Source organism: Narcine bancroftii, chromosome 3 (assembly GCF_036971445.1).
Source record: "Narcine bancroftii isolate sNarBan1 chromosome 3, sNarBan1.hap1, whole genome shotgun sequence".
Taxonomy (NCBI): domain Eukaryota; kingdom Metazoa; phylum Chordata; class Chondrichthyes; order Torpediniformes; family Narcinidae; genus Narcine; species Narcine bancroftii.
Genome location: NC_091471.1, coordinates 85,711,664 through 85,732,937, shown reverse-complemented (window position 1 = coordinate 85,732,937; position 21,274 = coordinate 85,711,664). Strand labels below are relative to the sequence as shown.

The following is a 21,274-nucleotide window of genomic DNA, read 5'->3' as shown; positions in this document are numbered from 1 at the left end:
CTCAGAATCTACTATCGGTTGAGGAAGTCTGGACAATGACTAAAAACTGCCGAGTCTGCACCAAATACAAACCTCAATTCTACCAGCCGATCAAAGCGCATCTGATCAAGGCTTCGCCCCTTCAAGCACCTAAACATTGATTTCAAGGGTTCCCTTCCCTCCTCCAACTGGAATGTCTACTTCCTTACTATCATTGACGAATACTCTTGTTTTCCCTTTGCCATTCCATGCCCAGACGTGACCACAGCCACAGTTATAAGGCCCTCCATAATATCTTCACGCTCTTTGGGAACCCTGGCTTCATCCACAGTGACCTAAGGACATCATTCATGAGTGATGCGCTGCAGCAGTACCTGCTGGCCAGGGGAATCGCCATGAGTAGGACCACCAGCTACAATCCTAAGAGTAATGGGCAAGTGGAAAGGGAGAACACCACGATATGTAAAACCATCCTCCTGGCACTGAAGTCATGGGGTCTCCCCTTCTCCTAATGGCAAGAAGTCCTCCCAGTCACACTCCACTCTGTCTGGTCACTTTTATGTAAGGCCACCAACAAAACTCTTCACAAATGGATGTTTGTTTTCCCTAGGAAGTCTGGGTCAGGGACTATGCTGCCTACCTGGCTTACCACCCCAGGACTGGATCAGACAATCTAAGACTGATCCACTGGTTGAGAGGGTCCATCTTCCGCACGCAAACTGCCAGTTGCCTTCCCTGACGAGCGTGAAGACACAGTCTTGATCTAGGATCTTGTTCCATTAGGGGCTTCCCAGACCATCACTAATTTTCAAATAAAACATTAGGGGTCCTGGAACCTGCAGCTGACCACCCCCTACCCCAGGCCACTGTTGTCGCCAATGATGTACCAGCTCCACCATCTCTGCCACCCCACTTGTCCCCACCCTTCGACAAACTGTAACAGGCCAACCTTAAAGCTGCTTAGGATGTTGCAGTAAGGCCCCAACAATTTCCATGTTGTTTGCTGTGGCAGAGCGGACCTCCTGATAGACTTAACTGGTGAAATGTATGTATGTACAGTTGTTTCACCCTCTCTGTTTTTCTCACCCCTCAGGACTCTTCTTAAAAAGGAGGGGTGAATGTGGTAAACCACTGTTAAACCATGGTTGGCTGGACACATCTCCTAAGAGAGATCCTATCCCATAGCCCCTTGCATGCTCCCCCTTTCTCTTTGCTTCAATCAATGATGTTGATGTTGATGGTCTTTAGTTAATAAAAGCCTGATATTATGACAACTTCAGACTTTTGTGATTATTGATGGTACATCAATGGGGAAAATACCTATCAGGCCAGAAAGCACTGAGGCCAAGATTCTGAAGTTTAGGAATGAGTTTGCTGCAGACTCTTGTAATGAAGGCAGAGCTGTAGTCTACAAACAGTGGTTTAACATAGGTGTCCTTGGTGTCCAGGTGTTCCATGGCCAAGTGGAGAGCCAGGGAGATGACATCTGCCGTGGACCTGTTTGACTAATAAGCAAGGTGAAGTGGACCGAGGCTAGCGGGAAGGCGAGAGTTGATGTGAGCCAAGACCAACCTCTCACACCCTCTGTGAATGTAGTGAGGGTGGAGGGTTGGAGATGAACTTTCTTCAGCCTTCGCGGGAAGTAGAGGCGCTACTGGGCTTTCTTGGCTATGGAGGTGGTGTTAAGGGACCAGATGAGATTACCAAGTGCAGTCTATGGTCAGCAAAGCGTTGTCCCCCGGACCCTCCTGAAGTTGACAACCATCTCTTTTGTTTTATTAATGTTTAGATACAGGTTGTTGGCTCTGCACCAGCCCATTAGCGACTGCACCTCACCTCTGTACACTGACTCCCCATTCTTACTCATCAGGCCCACTACAGTTGTACCATTTGTGAACTTGATGATGTGGTTTGAGCTGTGTTTAGCTGCACAGTCGTGGGTCAGCAGAGGGAACAGCAGTGGACTAAGCACACAACCCAGGGGGTGCAGCCCTGGGGGGGCCCTGTGCTCAGTGTGATGGTCTTGGAAGTGCTGTTACTGATCTGGACTGCTTGAGGTCTCTCTCAAATTCATGGGCCCTTTTCCTTGTGAAGCAGTGAAGTTTTTTTTTCTGTATTTCTCTCCTATCAAAATACATAAAAATACATAAAAATATTTAGGTTATGTGAGGTGAAAAGAAAACAAGGCTTTTATTTAAATGTGCTGTGCTCCCCAGGGAAGACTGTAGGGCTCCTGTTGAGAAAGGGTATGCTAAAAGGTCATCCAGCTCTCACAGCAGTGACCATGGGTATAACACTGCTTGTAGTAGTTGACACAGATGTACTGAAGCAAACAGCAGCATCAACAGTCATTGGGAACTGTCCAGGTGAAAGAAGGAATCCATTCCCTCCTTCCCATCAATCTGCACCACCTTTACCAGTTTCAACATTCAATCCCTTTCTCCTCATTTTTTTCATCCATTTCCTTCCATTCACATCAGTTGTGATGAGTAAGCCTGCACCATCCTCCCTATTCCTTCCTTTGTTTCCTTCTCTGCAACTCATACATATTTGTTTCCTTTATTTTGCAGTTCTAAGATGTTATCTAAGTTTCTTTCTCAACTGATACTGCTTGACCTGTTGAGCATTTCTGTCATTAGTTTCCTTGTTGTTACAATGAGGAAAATGTTAAATAGTAATTGGTCTCCTTAAGAAGGACCTTTATTGATATGATCTTACAAAGAGCACAGCATCTGTAAATGTATTGGATTGCTGCCATTGTGTTACAAAGAAAACTAGGAAGTGAAAATAGTGAGCAAAATTAGAACCAAAATCAGATTGGACAGCATGCGCTGAAAAAGAAACAGTTGAAGTTTCAGTTTCAGGAGACTTCATTGGATCTACAAATGAGAGAAGATAAGTCAGAATTGAAGGGGTGGAGAGGGATTAGTACAACAAATTGATATTTGACAATGAATTTCTGCAGCTGTAAGAGTTGCAGTTAAAATCAGATTGCAGTTGTTTGTCTGTGTAATGTGTTGTTAGCTTCAAGGCTGTGAGAGATACAATTATTTTGCAAATGGAAAATTATTTACAAATAAAAAAAACAAAAAACTGGGTTGATGCACCATCAATTACTCGAAAGGCAGTTGTTGAAAAACCAATAGGCTTTTATTCACTTAAGGAAAATGGAACATCCATACTGTTCGACTGTTCTGCACTGAGGAAGGAGCTGTGGGACAATCACCTTTATCCAGGTGCCTGTGGGGAGAGGCCACAGGTACAATTGGCCAATGGGTGTGCCTGACCAGACAATTATACATAACAGTGGATTACCACATGAGGCAACATGATGACAAGCAGAAATGGCAGAAAGGTTGAGTGAGTGACCTAACTAGACAATTTAGTACTGTCTGGAAGGCTGAACTAAGGCCAGGTGGACAATGAAGTGTTGATCCTTGTGTTGGGCCTTGTTGTAAAAATGCAGCAGGTGTTAGACAGAAAGGTCAGAGTGGGAGCAGGAGTGGGATGATTTAGGAGTGGGATGAGTGGGAATATCAGAGTGGAAGCAGGGTGTATTAAAGCTGCTGGAAGATCAGGGTTAATGCTTCAGAATGAACACAGATAATCTGAAAATCGGCCATCCAATCTGCCTTTTACTTTATCTAGCATGCATTGTGGATACTGAATGCAGTTAGAACATAAAACACTACAGCACAATGCAGGCCCTTTAGTCCCTGATGTTGTGCCAACCCATATAGTCCTTAAAAAAAGTACTAAATCCACCCTACCCCATAACCCTCTATTTTTCTTTCATCCTTTTTCCTGTCTAAGTGTCTCTTAAATCCCCCTAATGTTTCAGCCTCCACCACCATCCTTGGCAAGGCATTCCAGGCACCCACAACACTTTGCGTATATACCACTGATGTCTCCACCAAACGTCCCTCCCTTCACTTTGTTCATATGTGTTCGCTGATCCTGCCCTAGGAAACAGGTGCTGGCTGTCCATTCTACCTATGTCTCTCATAATCTTTTAGACCTCTGTCGACTCCTCTCAGCCTTCAACGCTCCAAAGAGAAAAGTCCTAGTTCTACTAACCTTGCCTCATAAGACTTGTTTTTCAATCCAGGTAATAACCTGATAAATCTCCTCTGCACCTTCTGCATAGCTTCCACACCCTTCCTACAATGAGGTGACCAGAACTGAACACAATACTCTAAGTGTGGTCTTACCAGAGATATATAGAATTGCAAGATGTCCTTTCTACTCCTGTACTCAATCCCCCATTAATGAATCCCAGCATCCCATCTTAACTATCCTATCAACCTTTGCAGTGACCTTGAGGGATATATGGGTTCGAACTCCAAGGTCCCTCTGTCCATTCACACTCTTAAGTAACCAACCATTAACACTATACTCATTCTTCCGGTTTGTCCTTCCAAAATGCATCACCTTGCACTTATCCAGATTGAAATCCATCTGCCACTTTTCTGCATCCTGTCTATATCTTCTTGTCACCTTCAACAATCTTCTGATCCACCCACACCTCCTCCAACCTTCATGTCATCTGGAAACTTACTGACCCATCCCTCTGCCTCTTCATCCAAGTCATTTATAAAAATCACAAAGAGCAGGGGTTCCAGAACATATCCTTGTGGCACTCCACTAGTTACCGACCTCCAGGCAGAATACTTTCCTTCCATTATTAAGCTCTGCTTTCATCCTGCAAGTCAATTCTTTATCCACACAGGCAAGGTTCCACTGATCCAGAGCCTCATGATTTTCTGGATGAATCTCTCATGGGGGACCTTGTCAAATGCCTTGTTAAAATCCTTGTAAACCCCATCTAACATCCTACATTCATCAATTTCTTTTGTTATCTCCTCAAAAAACTCAATTAGGTTAATGAGGCATGACCTTCCTTTCACAAAGCCCTGCTGACTACTCTTGAGTCGACTTCACTTCTCCAAATGGTCATAGATTCTATCCTTAAGAATCCTCTCCAATAGTTTGCACACCACTGACTTAAGATTTACCAGTCTATAATTTCTATGAATCTCCCTATTAACTTTTTTAAACAAGGGGACTACATCTGCCCCTCTCCAATCCTCCAGCACCTCCTCTGAGGCCAAAGAGGATTCAAAGATCATCGCTACTGCCCCAGCTATCTCTTCTCTCACTTCCTACAGCAACCTTGACTATATCACATCTATCCTTAATCTCCACATTGTTCAGCACACAAGCTTGTTCTATTTCCACCTCACCCTGATGAACACTGAAGCAAAGTATACATTTATGACCTCTCCAACCTCCTCTGCCTCCAGGCACATGTTGCCAATTCTTTGTCCTTTAGCTTTTATTCTCATCATCCCTTTGCTCTTCACATATGCGCCTTGGGGTTCTCCTTAATCCTTAATCCTACATGCCAAGGTCTTCTCATGGCCCCCTCGAGCTCTTGTAAGCCCTCTCTTAAGCTCCTTCCTGGCTACCATATATTTCTCACTAGATTTGGAGAAGAACTAGTGTAGCCTTTGGGTCACTGGAAAATGGGAAGAGGTAAAAGAGGTGGTTGTACATTTGTCCCAAGCTAACATCAGGCTTGCACTGGAGGGGATGAGCACTTTGATTAGCTGCATCGAGACAATACAATCTAATTCCTTCCTGATCATTGGAGGGGACCTCAACCAAGCCAACTTGAAAAAGTCTCTAATGAACTACTACCAACATGTTACCTTTGAGGACAGAGGAGTCAACACACTCGACCACTGCTACACCACCACAAAGAATGTGTGTTGAGCATTTGGCAAATGTGATCTCCTGGCTGTTCTTCTACTCCTGGTATACAAGCAGAGAATAAGGACTACAGCACCAGTAGTGAAGACAGTGAAAGTGTGGTCAAAGGAGGCAGAGGAACCCCTGTGGTCTGCTTTGAATCAATGAAATGGATCATATTCAAGGACTCATCTTTAGACCTGAATGAATATGCAATGGCTGCCACTAACTTCAAGACTTCTGTGAATGATTGTGTGTTCACATGCACAAGCCAGGAGTTCTCCAACCAGAACCCATGGATTAATCAAAAGATTCACAATCTGTCGAGAGTGAAATTGAGGGTGTTGAAGTCTGATGATTTTGATCTCTACAGGAGTCTAGGTATGACTTGCAATTCCGAGAGAGTCAGATTCTTGCCAGCTATGGCAGGGATTGTTGGCCATCTCAATCTACAAGTTGAGGCTGAACTCTATAAATGGCTGTGATGCCTCACTACCAGATGAGATGAACATGTTTTATGTTCTCTTTGAGAAGGAAACTGAGTGGTGCCTATACAAATCCCTGCAGCAGCTCACAACCCTGCGATACCTGTCTCTGATGCCAATGTTAGAACATCATTCAAGAGGGTGAACCCTTGCAGGGCATTAGGCCCTGATGATGTACCTGACAAGGTGCTGACAATCTGTGCCAACCAACTAGCTGGTGTGTTCATTGATATTTTCAAACTCTCATTGCAGATGTTGAAGTTTCCCACCTGCTTCAAAAGGCATCAATCATCCCAGTGCCCAAGAAGAGTAGAGTGAGCTGCCTCAATGACCATCATCTGGTGGCCCTCACATCTACTATGATGAAATGCTTTGAGAGGTTGGTCATGGCCAGAGTAAACATGTATGTAAATAAACCCATTGCATTTCACCTAATGTCACAATTAACTCCACAGCAGATGCAATCTCACTGGGTCTCCACTCAGCTCTGGATCACCTCGACAACAGCAACACATGACTACAGCTCAGCCTTCAACATCATTATTTCTTCAATGCTGGTAAATATGGTACAAGTCTTGAGCCTCTGCACTTGACTCTGCAACTGGATTCTTGAATTCCTCATCGGAAGACCACAGTCAGTATGAAAAGGAAACCATGTCTCCTTCTTCCTGACGATCAACACAGGTGCACCTCAAGGATGCGTGCTTAGCCCACTGCTCTACTCTCTCTACACTCATGGCTGAATTGATGGGCACAGTTTAAATGCAGTCTACAAATTTGCTGATGATACCCTGGTCGTCAGAAGAATCACAGATGGCAATGAGGAAGTGTACAGGAGGAAGATAGTACAGCTAGTTGAGTGGGGTCACAACAACATTACACTCAATATAAGAAAAATCAAGGAACTGATTGTGGACTTCAGGAAGAAATCAGGAGAACACAAACCTATTTTCATCAAGGGATCAACAGTGAAGAGGGTCAAGAACTTCAAACTCCTGGGTGTCAACATCTCTGAAGACTTCCATGCAATTTTTAAAAATATTTTATTTATTCAACATATATCATGCCAAAAATTAAGAACATTATAACATAGTAACATAATAGAATATTAACAAATGTATGTTGAAAATCTATTTATAAAAACTAAAATGCTAAAATCTAAAAACTAAAAAAAACTACAAACTACAAAAAAACCCTAATAACTCACCCTCCCCAAGTTAATTTGATCCCAAAACTAATATATGATATTTCATTATAAAATGATTACAAATAATTAAATTGGATTGGATCAGTTGACACTCAACAACCTCAAAAACACCATAAAGTAATTATATTTTTAGAGAAACCTTCGCTGATCAAGAAAAACAATTAATAAATTCATAATTTTGATTCCATTATTTTTGCATTTGGATGCCAAATTTGCAAAAATAAAAAAAATTATCCATTAAATTATATGTAATTTTTTTTCTAATGGAATGCAACTTTGAATTCCAGCATGCCATCTGTCTAATGTTAATGAAACATCAGATTTCCATGTGACAGCGACACATTTCCTTGCTATTACTAAGACCAACTTAACAAACTTTAATTGGGAATCTGACAACAATAATTTAGGAGTAACACTTTCAAAATTTCCTGACAAAGAAAATATTTGACAATTTACTATAAGATACCTTCCCGCTGGATCTACAATTACGTCTTGGATTTTAACTGGTAAATTTTTCTTAAATAAAATTGCCACTCCCCTAGCTTTAGAATTAAATGTAGAAAAAGCTACTTGATGTACCCAATCTCTTCAATTTTAAATGTTCACTTTCAGTTAAATGAGTCTCTTGTAAAAAGGCAATTTTAATTTCTTATATATGCTAATACCTCTTTCTTTTTATGGTTCCATTAATCCCATTAATATTAAAACTCAATATCTTAACTGTTTTAGCCATTATTTCTCAAGTTATTAGCATACAGTCCTATCCAGGAAGAATCCCCAAAAATTAGATTGTCTGAGGTGTCATCATCTGCAATCCAAGAGCACTGAACTTATCAAAATAAAAGTATTACATAAAATTGTTAAATTGAAAAAAAAATTTAAAAAACCCCTCCCTCCCCAAAATGCCAGAAAAACCAGCATTACCACCCTTTTTATGGGTCATGGTCAAACCATGAAAACACATGTAGTCGTCAGAAACTAACAAACACAACCCCCAGCTCCCAGAAAAAAAGAAAAAGAAAGAAATTATAAAAAAAGGAAAACACATTCCCCATTTTAATAGATAATTTCAATAAGTCTTCCCATGGAAAGTGAGCCATGGGCAGACCTTTAACAAAATCTTCGGCCTGAATATAATTGTTTAAGAAGATGTTTTGCTGATCTGGAATGAAAACTTTCAAAGTAGCTGGATATCGCCACTCAAATCTATAGCCTTTATCATATAAATCCTTCTTAACTAGATTAAACTCTTTCTTCTTCAAAAGAGCTTGACTCAGATCTGGATTTAAAAAAATCTTTATCAGCTTCATAATTCAAAGATCCATGTTCTTTAGCTCTTCTCATTGCCGATCCAAGTATCTTTTCTCTATCTTGATAATTTAAAAATCTGATCCATATAGACCGAGGTCTTTGATTTAGTCCCAGCTTTGGTCAGAGAGCTCTATGGGTTCTCTCAATTAGAATTTTCTCTTCAAAATTTTCTCACCCAAAGATTTGTGTTATCCAATCTTGAAAAAAGCGAATTACATCTTAACCTCAGACATTCCAACAATTTTGAGATTATTCCTTCTTCTATAATTTTCCAAGATATCATCCTTCTCCATCAGTTTTTCATTCTTAGAAACCAAGGCAGTAACAGAGTCTTCATTAATATTTGTTCATTCCGCAATACATTAAACTTCTTCATGATAATCTTGAATTCTTTCTTCCAGTTTATCAACCCTTTGTGAAACACTATTTATTGATTTAGTTCAATCAATTTTAACTTCTTGTATTTCTCTAGTTAAAAATTTAAAATTATTCTCTATTGCATTTGCAAGATTATCAATTTTAGCTTCAATTTTATAATTTTTTTCTTTAAAAACGTTGCCTTGAGCTTAAATTCTTCTTCTGTAGTTGTATCTTTAACTTCACGTAAAATCACTAGAATCCTCTTCCATACCAGGTAAGTCTTCTTCTTTTTCTTCTTGCAGACCTGGAGTGCTGGACTGATCCTTTAAGAGGGGTGAAGATTTTTTCCCTTTAATATTTTCATCCGCAGCGCGCATGCTTGAAGAATCATACATGTGCAGTGTGGAAGTAGTTTTTGGGATGATGCAATCTTTGCAGAGAGCCACAGGGATGGCTCTGTGATATGGTACCCCTCCAGGGCTGTCTCCAGTGGGTCGAGGAAGAACTCCAATGGGTGGCTTTGTTGAAGAGGTAGACCCAGATTCTTTTTCTCTCTTTGGTTCACTTTTTTCTTTTGGTGTAGTTTTTGATGTTTTTTCTTTTCTCGGCGACATTGTAGTTAAAATTATTAATAGTTTAAAAGGAGTTTAAACTCACTTTAATAGTAAAAAACTTAATTAATACTTTTTAAATTAAAGTCCCCGAGAGTTGTAAGGGAATTCTGCGTTCCCTACCACAATCACATGACCTCCCCAGGGTCTCCATGTCGATGTAATCACAAAGAAGGCTTGCCTGTGGCTATACTTTATGAGGAGTTTGAGATTTGTTATGTCACCAAAGATACTCAAAATTTTTTACAGGTGTACCATGGAGAACATTCTTACTAAATGCATTACTGTCTGGTATGGAGGTGCCAATTCTCAGGACAGGAAAAACCTCCAGAGTTGTTAACTTGTCTAGTGCCATCACCGGCATCAGTCTTCACTCCACTGAGGACATATACAAGAGGCAGTGTCTTAAGAAAGCAGCCTTTATCCTCAAGGTTGCCCACTACCCAGGCCAAGCCCTCTTCACACCTACCATCAGGAAGGACGGACACAAGCCTGAAGATGAGCACCCAATGACACAAGAACAGATTCTTCCCCTCTGCCATCAGATTTCTGATGGACAATCAACTACAAACACTTTCTCACTTTCTCCTATTTTTCCCCACACTATTTATTTATATTGACATGTGATTTATATAAATATTTGCATAATGATGCTGGTGGAAAACATCAAATCTCGTGACATGTTCATGTCAATAGATTCTGATTCTGAAATTACAGGTGTTGCATCCCCTAACGTTTATGGAAGGATGCCATTGGGCAGAGAGTGGTGATGGTGGTGATGGGGGGGGGGGGGGGGGAGGGGTGCACAGTGGAAGAGTAGATCTGGGTGTTGCAAGAGAAGCAATTTCTTCGAATTTCTTCGAATTGCTTTGAGGGAAAGGGTGAGGAACACAACAGGTGGTGGACTCTTGTTGGAACTACTGGAAATTCAAGGGATGATATGTTGAATAGAGACACTGTTAGGATGGACTGTGACATTTTGGGAAAATGTCACAGTCCAAAAGGAGAGGGGTGAAAACAGAGGTGCAGGAAATCGATTAGATATGGCCAAGGACTTTGCTAATTTTGGTGGAGGGAAAAACACAATCCAGAATTTTCAATTCATAACATTATTTTCATAATACAGTAGATATAATCGTATCTTAGTTTGAATGGGCCAAACTTCAATTATCTGAAAGTGCTGAACAAACAGGAAAGGAATAATTTGATCAGTGGTATAGGTGTTGCACCATTTAAAATATTAGTTGAGAAAACAAAAGAGAAATTCAGGTAATGTGTACATTTAGAAGTGCAAAGTTATTCTGAGTGTTATTTCCATTGCAAATTATACAGCTTGACACATCCAGCTAGACTTGTTCTATAAAGGACAGTGATTGGTTGGATCTTAGCTGAGGTTTGTCATTTTCTTGGCAAGCATGTATCAGCATGAAGCTCGGAGTAGAAAGGAACACACTGAGCCTGACTTCTTGGCTTGTTTATGCTTCCTTCGTTTTCAGCACTCCGCTCTTGCTTGGGTTTTTCAGATCTGGATCAATTTATGTCAGCAACTTATCCACAGCAGAAACTGTAAGTAAATTAATTTAACGTGTATGTGGGTAATGCTTGAAAACTTCTCCCTTTTATGAATGATGGCTCTTTTCTACACTGATTTCATAATAATTCAACTTAAAGATAATAATTTATCCTTTATTTGCAAAGTGATTTAAAAGTCAAATCTAATAACACTGATTAACATGGTAATTATTTTCATTATAGTATTTACACTTTGCAGTGTTTGATTCCTCTTTCTTGAATTTATTCCCAAGAGTAGTGTTCAACACTTCATAATTGATTTAGATGTATACTTCTGAAATTCTCCATTCGCAATGCTGAAAACACAGTATTGCTCAGTGCACGGTAAGAGTTTGAAAGTAGACCTGGCATATATCTGATTAATTTCAATGTGAAATATTCAGCATTATCAAGAGAGAAAGCAATAGCGTCCACGGGTATTCATTTTGGGAAGGTTTGTCCATACAGAAAATATGATTTATAATTCATCCCATGCATTTTTTTCTATTTTTATGAAGATTTGAAAATTCCCTGTGCTCTCTCTCTCCATATTGCTTCCTCACTTATATTGGATCAAGCTTCAATAGGCCAAAAGTAAATCACTGCAGATCCTAGAAAAACTGGAATTCTGGAAATACTCAATAATTCAGGTAGCCCTTGTGGAGATAGAAATGGAATTCATGTTGATATTTTAAGGTGACATTGTTTTATCAAATTTCTCCTCACAAATGCCACCAGTCTTGTTGAGTATTTTGAGCATTCTCTTAATTGCACATTTCAAGCAACTGCAATATTTTCAAGCATGCATTTCCAGCTTTGTTTTGTTTATCTCAGCCTTTACTTACTGTAATTGCCTTCTGTTTACATCTTCTCCAGGCAGATAGCTACCATGATTGGTGTCATTCAGTCTCTGCTGGTCTCTCCCCTATCCAATCTGTTTTTTACACAGCTGCAGTGTTCCAGGAAATTATTCCCAATTTCCCTGGCTATAGTTTGTGTAATAAGGACTCATTCCCCGTTTCGACGTTTTACCTCCTCAACCTCTAATTATTTTCACAGATTGCCGCAGTCTAAAGTGAACTGCAGGTGATATGTGAACAGCGGGCTAATGAATAGGACATCCAGCCTCCTTAAATATCACACTTCAGGTATTCTGTCTAAACTCATGGTGTCATATGTTTATTTGGAGTTTTAGTCGTTCCTGTGTGAATGGCCATGCCCAGAAGGTAGAGAGACACTTCAGAATGGAAAAATCACATAAGTTCTATGTAAAAAACATATAAAAAACCTTTGATGTGTTTTCTCCACCTCATCCCCTTCTTTGCAATTTAAAAAATATCTGACTTCTTAGTTGTGTTTTCAGTTTTGAATAAATTGTTAGCTTAGTTTCTCCCTCTGCAGATGGTGTTATTGTGCAGATGTTGTGTGCTTTCTTTGTATTTTCATTTGTGGCTTCAATTGTATTTTATTTTATTTTAAATATATTTATTTTTACATTTAGACATACAGCATGGTAATAGGCCCTTTGACCCCCGAACCTATGCCACCCAATGACACCCTGCAGGTTTTGAAGGGTGAGAGGAAACCTATGTAGACACAGGAGAATGTTCAAACTCCTTACAGTCATCAATGGATTTGAACCCTAGTTGTTGGTGATCTAATAGTGCTGTGTGAACTGCTCTGCTCAGTGTTTGATTCAATGCCAGTAATTGTAAACATTGATGAATTTTGGGAATTGTCTTTGTCAGTAAGCAATTCATGTATACTTTGCACAACAGAGTTTAGATTTTTTGCATTCTTATTTGAGCAAATAAAGAAAACTGCCAATAGAAAGACATTGCACTTGTTATTATGTAAAGATGGGTCATTCCATCTTGTACCTGGCTAGTAGATAAGAACCTCATTCTTTTTATGAAAGGATATAAAACAGTAGAATTAGCTCTGTGACATACAATATTGATTTGAATTCAGCAATTTGAGGTATCTGTATTGAGTAGAGCATAGTTCAACTTTGACAATCAGAAATATGAACAAAATTGCTGGAAACAAGCGAGTCTACAATTAGCTGAGGTGTCTGATGGAGTGTCATAGAGATATGAAGTTGTATAGCTTAGAATAAGGCCCTTTAGCCCACCATGCCAATCTTTGTCCCCATTTGTTTATACTCGGTCTGCCACCTTCTAGGCTTTGCCTATTTAAATGCCTGTCTAAAAGACTCTAAATGTAGTATTATATCTGATTCCACATTTGCTCTGGCAGTGAGGAAATCTGCCTGATTTTCAGCATAATCGAAGAGGGGCTCAGACCTGAATTGTCAACTGCTTTCTGCATTCCATGGATATTGCATGATGTGCTGAGTTTCTCCAGCATTTTTGTGAATTCCATTAAACCTATGCCTTCTTGCTTTTGGCATCCCTACCATAGAGAAAATGATTGTCATTGTGCATCTTATAATTTTAAATATGTCTGTTATCATTTCTCAGTCTCCTTCCCCACAGAAATGTGGGTAGAAAGAAAAAGTTTGAAAACCACTGTTTTAATCGTACCTAATTGACCTGTTATGTGCATGATTTCATAACTCCAAAGGGAATGGGCCAATGACAATTTGTCTCAAGTAAAATATTTCAGTAACAATTGGATCAAGAGCAATTGGATCTTAACCTTCCCGTCACACTCACATACCACCTTAAGAAATCCCTTACTAATCACAGAGCACTGATGGCATAGCGATTATTTAAAGTGGGATGTGAATGGAAAGAAAAGATTGAGAACCACTGATCTAGATCATTATGAGCAGTTTTGGGTCCTAGCCCTAAGGAAGGATGTGCTGGTGTTGAGGAGGGCCCAGAGCTTACGAGAATGATCCTGGGGATGAGAAAGTTAATGTATGAGGAACATTTGATGATGCTGGAGTTAGAAGAATGATGGAGGGAAATATTGAAAGGGTTTGATAGAGTAGACATAGAGAAGATCTTTTCAGAAGGAGAGTCCAGGTCTAGAGGGACCAGCCTCAGAATAAAAGGATGTCCCTTTAGAACAGCGATGAGGAAAAATTTCTTCAGTTAGTGGATGGTGAATCTGTGGAATTCGTTGCCACATATGACTGTGTAGGCGAAGTCTTTGGGTATATTTAAAATGGAAGTTGAAAGGCTCTTGATTAATAAGAATAACAAAGGTATATGGAAAATACATGAAGGGCCGAATCCTGCTCCTGTAAACTTGGGTAAACAGCATCCATGGACTTGTCTTTGTCCAACCTGCTTGTTACTTCCTCAAAAAATGCCAACAGATTAGTCAGGCAAGATCTCCCTTGAAGGAAACCATGCTGACTTCAGCCTATTTTATCAATGGGCTTTCAAATATACTGAAACCTCATTCTTAATAATGGACTCCAAAATCTTACCAACCACTGAAGTCAGGCTGTTTTGAGGAGCGATGGAATCAGTGGCGGGGATCGTGGGTACAACATCTGGTAGATTTGATCTTTAAACTTGGGGAATCAATAATGGTGAGCAAAATTGGGGGTGTTTGCAGGATGAGGGCGAGTGACCTGTACTGGCTGTAATCAGTGTAGATGTGAATCTGATGAATGCATAAATAAATAATTCTGAAGGTTTCAGAAAATCTAGAATGAATTCACATGGATAAGATTCACAGCAAAGGGAAAATTTTTATGAGAGTTTGTGAAAGGAATATTTGAGAATAAAGCACATAAATTGGCCCTTTGACCCACCTCATCTATGCTGATCATAAAGAACCTATCCCATTTACCAGCACTTGGTCAGTTGCCTACGATGTCTGGATGATTCAAATGTTCATCTTGATGTTTCTTAAATGTTGTGAAAGTTCCTCCTGTAGCAGCCTCACATGCATATGTTGAAAGAAATGGACATGAATATTTGCTTAATTGGAAAGTCAACAATAACATTAACGAGTTTGGACTGACGATCTGTTTCCATTTCGTAATTCCATTGTAAATCAAAAACCGACTCTCCCTTTGGAACCATGAAGATGCTTTTTCCAAGGAGAGCACTAACTACTGTGATGTGTTCATTTGAACATGTACATTTCATTCAAGTATAATATCCATCCTAGATTCTGAGAGTGTCTTAATGAAATGTAAATGTTGTGCATTTTTTTTAGAATTTGTTCAACCTCAGAACATTTAAAAACATTTGGATAATTAAGTACCTTGTGCACATAGTCTGTGTTCTAACGTAGAAAAATATGACAGCAAGATCCTATGACCATGAGAAAAATTGATTGGTGATGCAGATTGATGAGGTCCCTTATGCTACTCTTTGGCTGGGACCCAGGGAACTTTACGTTCAAGTGAACAGGCAGCTGGAACTTCAATTTACTCTTTCATCTGTTGGAAAGATGTCAAAAATAATTCCCAGTGTTGGTCAAAAATATAATTTTTTTTCCCCCCAGATTGATAAACTATATGTTGAATTAAAGCATGAGCAGGCCTTTCATCCCATCGAGTCTGTTCTGCCATTCCATTAGGAACTGATCCACTCTCCCTCTCAGCCCCACTCCCCTGCCTTCACCCCATAACCTTTGATATCCTGACTATTCAGTTACCTATCTCTGTCTTAAATATATCCAACTACTTGTATGTCTAAATTTAAATTTTGTTTAAAATTGATCAAATGTTAGAAGCCTGAAGGTTATTTTCAGATGCATTGTAAATGTAAACATTAACTTAAAATAATGCTGATTGGCCTTGCGCAGTTCATTTGGGCTTGGCTTTGCTCATCCTCAATCCAAATTAGCAATATTTCTACGATGAAACAAAAGGTTTGAAGTAAATCACGAATGCTTGCAGACACCATGGTTGAAAGGAAAACACAATGCTGGAGAAATTCATTAGGTCAACAATGTACATAACCAACATTTTGAGCTTGTGTCCTTCATCAACATAAGATCTGGTGAATAAATCATCTGCAACCAGTGAAAATAAGCTTAAAATCAAGCCTTTCCACATTTTCTAATTCATTCAAGGATGTTGGCTTCACAGATTTATTTGACTATTCCTAATTGTCTTTGAGAATGTGCCTGATGATGATGAGCTCTCCTTCTTCAGTTGCATCAGTGTTTGAGATGTGTGTAGATACCATCAACACTGTAAGGAAAAGAGTTTTAGGAAGGGGAGGAAGGTTAATATTTTTATCAAGTCCGGATGGTGTGTGGCTTGGAGGACAACCTCAAGATGATGGTGTTCCCGTACTTGTATTGCCTTCTCCCTGGTAATGCTTTCGGAAGGAGCTGTGTGTGGAGCCTTGGTGAGTTACTGCAAGGTATCCTGTAGATCAACCATTCTCAATGGGGGCCACAGCACATTAAGGGGCATGGAAACTGATCAGTTTTTTGGAGACAGAAAATACTTTGCTGCTAGGCTTTGCTGTATAGTTGCCAAGCAAGTGAGGTTTTATTTTTCAAGGTTGGAGGCATTTGGAGGGACGTGGAGAATTAACAATGTTTTCAGAGATTTCCTTGCTTTGACACGATTGATTTGACTGATATAGAACCAGCCTTGGCCATGAGTTGCCTTCCACATAAATTTTCTCTTCTGTTCTATTGCCTTCAATTCCAGGAATAAGAATGCAGGGCGAAAAGTTTTGCTGCATATTTCTCACTTCCACAAGCGCCCTCATTTTGCCTTGAGTTTTTGTGACGGGTGGTGAATGAATGTCTCCTTCTGCTAGTTTTTTGTATTTTCTATAAATGTTCAGTATTTTCCATAAAATTTAAGCTGGCTTTTGTGCTAACTCTTGTAAGACATGGTTTCATTTTTGCTCGGTTGGCGTAGTGGTTAGCGCAATGCCTTTACAACGCCAGTGATCGGGTCTGGACTGGGGTTTGAATCCTGTTCTGTCTGTAATGAGTTTGTATGTTCTCCCTGTGTCTTCATGGTTTTCTCCAGGGGCTCTGGTTTCCTCCCACAATTCAAAAATGTACTGGGGGTATAGGTTAATGGGATGAAAAATGGGCGGCATGGACTCATGGGTTGAAATGGCCAGTTACCATGCTGTATGTCTAAAGTTTTAAAAAATGTAAAAAAAAATTAACCTATGAGTTCCTTGGCAAAAAAATGAAATGTCGGCAGAATTCAGTGGAATACTTATCATGTGGTTTTGTTACATCTCTGCAAAACTTTTCTCTGCCCATGTGCTGAATTTGTTTGAATACATTTGGAAATGAAAGCTGTTGACCAAGCAAGCAAAAACAATGTTTAGAAAGTGTACATAAAGAGAAGAAAGATAAACTCTTGGATTACTTCAAAATCCTTAGAGATAATTTTGAGAAAAGGCCAACACTCAAACAATGATTACTGAAATGTCACAGAAATTAGAAAAGGGTCTTCTTGCATCATACAAGATTAGTGAATTGATTGCTAAAGGTGAAAATACTCATGACATCACTGAGTCATTTATTTTGCCTTCAGTGTCCATAATAATATCTGATGTCATGAACTTAAATGCCATTGAAACTATTCAGGGAAGTCCCTTGAATAATTCCACTTTTTCTAGAAGAATTGATGGGATGGAAAGGGACATTGAACAAACAATTGGCTATTTCATTACAATCCAAGGAATTCTCTTTATAATTAAACAAATCCACTCTGCAACAGAATGACGTTCTTCTCATTGATTATGACAGATTCTGGAATGGATTCAAGATTCAAGATTCAAGATTCAATTTATTATCATAGCATAAAACAGTGTTATAATGCATGAATTTTTTTTGCGCGCTGCAAGGCAGACAGATTCACCACCAGCAAGAATTGCTGAAGCACCTCTTACAGTTCTTACAATCAGGCTTACAGTCAAAGAGAGAGAGAGAAGCAAAAGAGTGTCAGAGTCACTGAGTGTCTGTAGATTTGCCTCCAGCGCTTCCGCAGCCACACAGAGTCCAGTCCAAACAATTGGCAACCTGATCTCCAGATCTGAACCTCCAACCCAGTCAAGAACCCTTCAGTACCCCAATACCTGGTAACAATTTGAGCCAGTCTCCAGCAGTCTGCAGCCCAGAAAGAGTCTCCTGGTAGCAGTCTCCAGCAGCCTACAGCTTCTGTGGGTTCCTTGCCTTGAGTCTCCGGCAGCCTGCTGCATGCACTGGTCCCTCAGCTGCAGAGCCCCTTCACCATGGTAACTGTCCCCGGGGGTCATCTCCTCTGCTTCTCCCTCTCAGACTGAGGGTGGGCATGTGGGTGGGTGGTCTTCCCATCCTCTGGTGCCCTCCTCCAGTCCTCCGCTTCCGCAGAGTCTGCATCCCCACGTGGCTGCTGCCGATTAATAGGTGGCGGGATTTCAACTAAAACCACCATTAACACCTCAGTGGGCTGTTCAAACCCTGTGGGGAGCCGATGGCAGTCAACTGGGCTGCTGAACCCTGCAGGAATGCTGCATCTCTGCTCCCTTGCTTCCTGTGGGTCTGCACCAGTGGCAGCGCTGCCACTACAGCAGCTCCTGCAGCGCCGCCATCGTGATGAGCATGGAGAAACAAGCTGATGAAAGAGATGTTGTTTGCCAGAAGAATTAAAAGAGAAAATAAGGGATTGACTATTGTCAAAGAAGTTAAGTATTGTATAAATAAGAACAGTAAAGGAGAACATAGTTTCCTGTGCAACTCATGGTGCCACTTCAATGGTTGGACAATACAGAGAATTCATAAGCCTGAAAAATGTTATGCCTTCAGTCTTTACTGTTTATGGATATTTCATAAGGAGCACTTAGTGGCTAAAAACTTATGAGGATGTTTAATTGCTTTGCTTTAAATTCTCATAAAGACTAAATTTTATAAAATCAAATCCCTTTCAAGATGGTCTCTTCCAGCAGCTGTGTGAAGAAAATATGAACATTTCCAGGCACTGCTGCTGTGTGCCAAGGTGAGGTGGCTGTCCAAAGAAATTGTCTTCATTATTTTGTTACACTCTGGGACTCAATTGTTTCTTTCTCATAATGAGCATGGAGAAAACTCATTGATGCAAAGGCAGACCTATTTTGTTTGGCAGAAATAATTGACAAACACAATTTATTGAACAAGCCCTTACAGGGTAAACTCAATAACTTCATTGTTTCTTTCCTTAAAAAGAAACCTTGAATTTTAGTGGAGCTAAATCAAATGTCACAAATTTTTTCAATTTACAAATCTGAACACGAATGCAGAGGTGCTAAAGGACAATGATATTACTATTTATGATGCTGTAAGAAGTTTTTTCTTGTAATGTGCATGTTCAAGTTTTCTTCTTTTCTATATGTTCAGTAAAAATGATTCCCTATTTGTCTGTATGTTTTGGAATCACAAGCTCAGAGTAAAAGCCTTGTTTTCTTTTCAGCTCATGTAACATAAATATTTTTCATGGTTTTTGTTTTGTAGTCGGTTGGAGAGAAGTTGACTGCTTCACAGGGAAAGGGGCCCTAAACTTTGTGCAGATTCCTCAGGTGGCCATAGCAAATAAAGATCGAGAATGGTTGCTGCAGATGGCGCAAACTGCTGCTACAGTGTACCAGGAGTGGACTGAGTGAATGGTTTTGGATGGGGTACTTATCAAATGGGCTGTTGTGTCTTGAAGATGTTGAACTTTTTGAATGTTGATGATCCATCATGTTCCTGATGTGAACCATGTTAGTGATGGACAGGCTTGCAGGAGTTAGGAAGTGAGTTGCCCACAGGATTCCTAGCCTTTGACTTACCCCTGTCGCTATATTGTGTAAATGGCTGCTCCAGAATTGGCTTTTGTTGTGGTAGAAAATAGTATGGCCTCTGCAACTATCCGCCCTTGATGCATTCTGTTTTGCTGTCTTCTTCCAACAATTATGCAAAGAAAGATCCCTTTCTCACTCTTTGCTCTTTATCCACCTCCATCACATGCCTGCTGGCCATTGCCATTACTTCAGGAATATCTGTCACAGGGAGTCTCTAGCCCAGCATTCCCTCCTCCCACCCCTCCAGTTCCCTGAACATCTTAACCCTTTGCACAAGGGAGTGAATACTGTTAAAATCTTCCTGCAGTGGTTAATTCACTTTCATTACTGGGGTCTTCCATCTTGTGGGCTAACTAGAGGCAAACAAGTTTGATCTTCATGTAAACATTATTTTTTTCAGTGTCAACCCATGCTTATTTTGCTATGAGAACAGAGGAGTGTGTGCGTGGGTTTTCGGTCCTGGCTCCTTCCTCTTGGTCTCATTTGTCAGGAAAAGATGGCAATCTCCCCACTTGACCTTAGTGGGTTCCTACAGCTGGAGAAGCCCTTTTTCCTATTTTTAATCCTGTGAAGATATAATGAAATATGGCATCATTTTCAAGGAAATCTGGGTTATATTTTTGATTTACTGAGGGAACTAGCAGAGTTTCAGCAAATACAAAATGTACATATTTGTAGCAAAGAGAAAATATTACAAACTCATTGTTCTTGATTGGATCTACAATTTTTCATCCAGTTAAAATACGCTACGTGTCTATTCATTCCTTCAAAATGAGGTCAAGCCTCAATACTAAAACCTCCATTTTCAATTCTCTATTTTTTTAAAGCCTGAATCCAATTTAACTACAACTCTTTGCAATTGATCAGATCCTTCGAGGTGGTGGAACAGGCTTCCAGGGGCGAGTAGTGGCTCCAGCTTCTCATTTCTTTGTTCTTAACATCAATTCCTATTCCAGGCAATTTCCTTCATTCTTTAACTATCGTTGGTCTTCCCAGCTTTTATTTGCCTTCTATTTGGTCTTTCCCTTTTTGTCTGATTGTTTGAACTAATTAATTTTTCAATAGTTTGCCTTTGATTACAGAAGATTTTGAAGGTTATGGGTTAAGGGTAGACACAGCCAAAGCTTGCATGGAATATTAACAAAACAGGTGCTGTACTGCACAAAAATTCACCTTTGGACTATAACGTTAGACTGTAAATGTTAGAGATGTAATCCTAAATAGATGTTGTGGAGTATTTCTTGACCTTTTTGAGGAAAGCATGATTTAGGAGAATATTGGAGAAGTTTCACGCAAGATTAGAAT

General features: G+C 39.9%; 1 protein-coding gene across 2 annotated transcripts in view; it reads left to right on the top strand.

Annotated features, from left to right (window-relative positions):
* Positions 1-11,122: 11,122 nt before the first annotated feature.
* Positions 11,123-21,274, top strand: part of pde4d (phosphodiesterase 4D, cAMP-specific) — a 1,272,582-nt gene continuing 1,262,430 nt past the window's right edge. Inside the window, exons 1-2 of one of the 2 annotated variants that reach the window (XM_069924453.1) lie at positions 11,123-11,270; positions 12,315-12,403. The gene's annotated coding sequence lies outside the window, so the exon portion shown is untranslated. The remainder of the gene's footprint in view (positions 11,271-12,314; positions 12,404-21,274) is intronic. The other variant, XM_069924452.1, reaches the window with a different exon arrangement.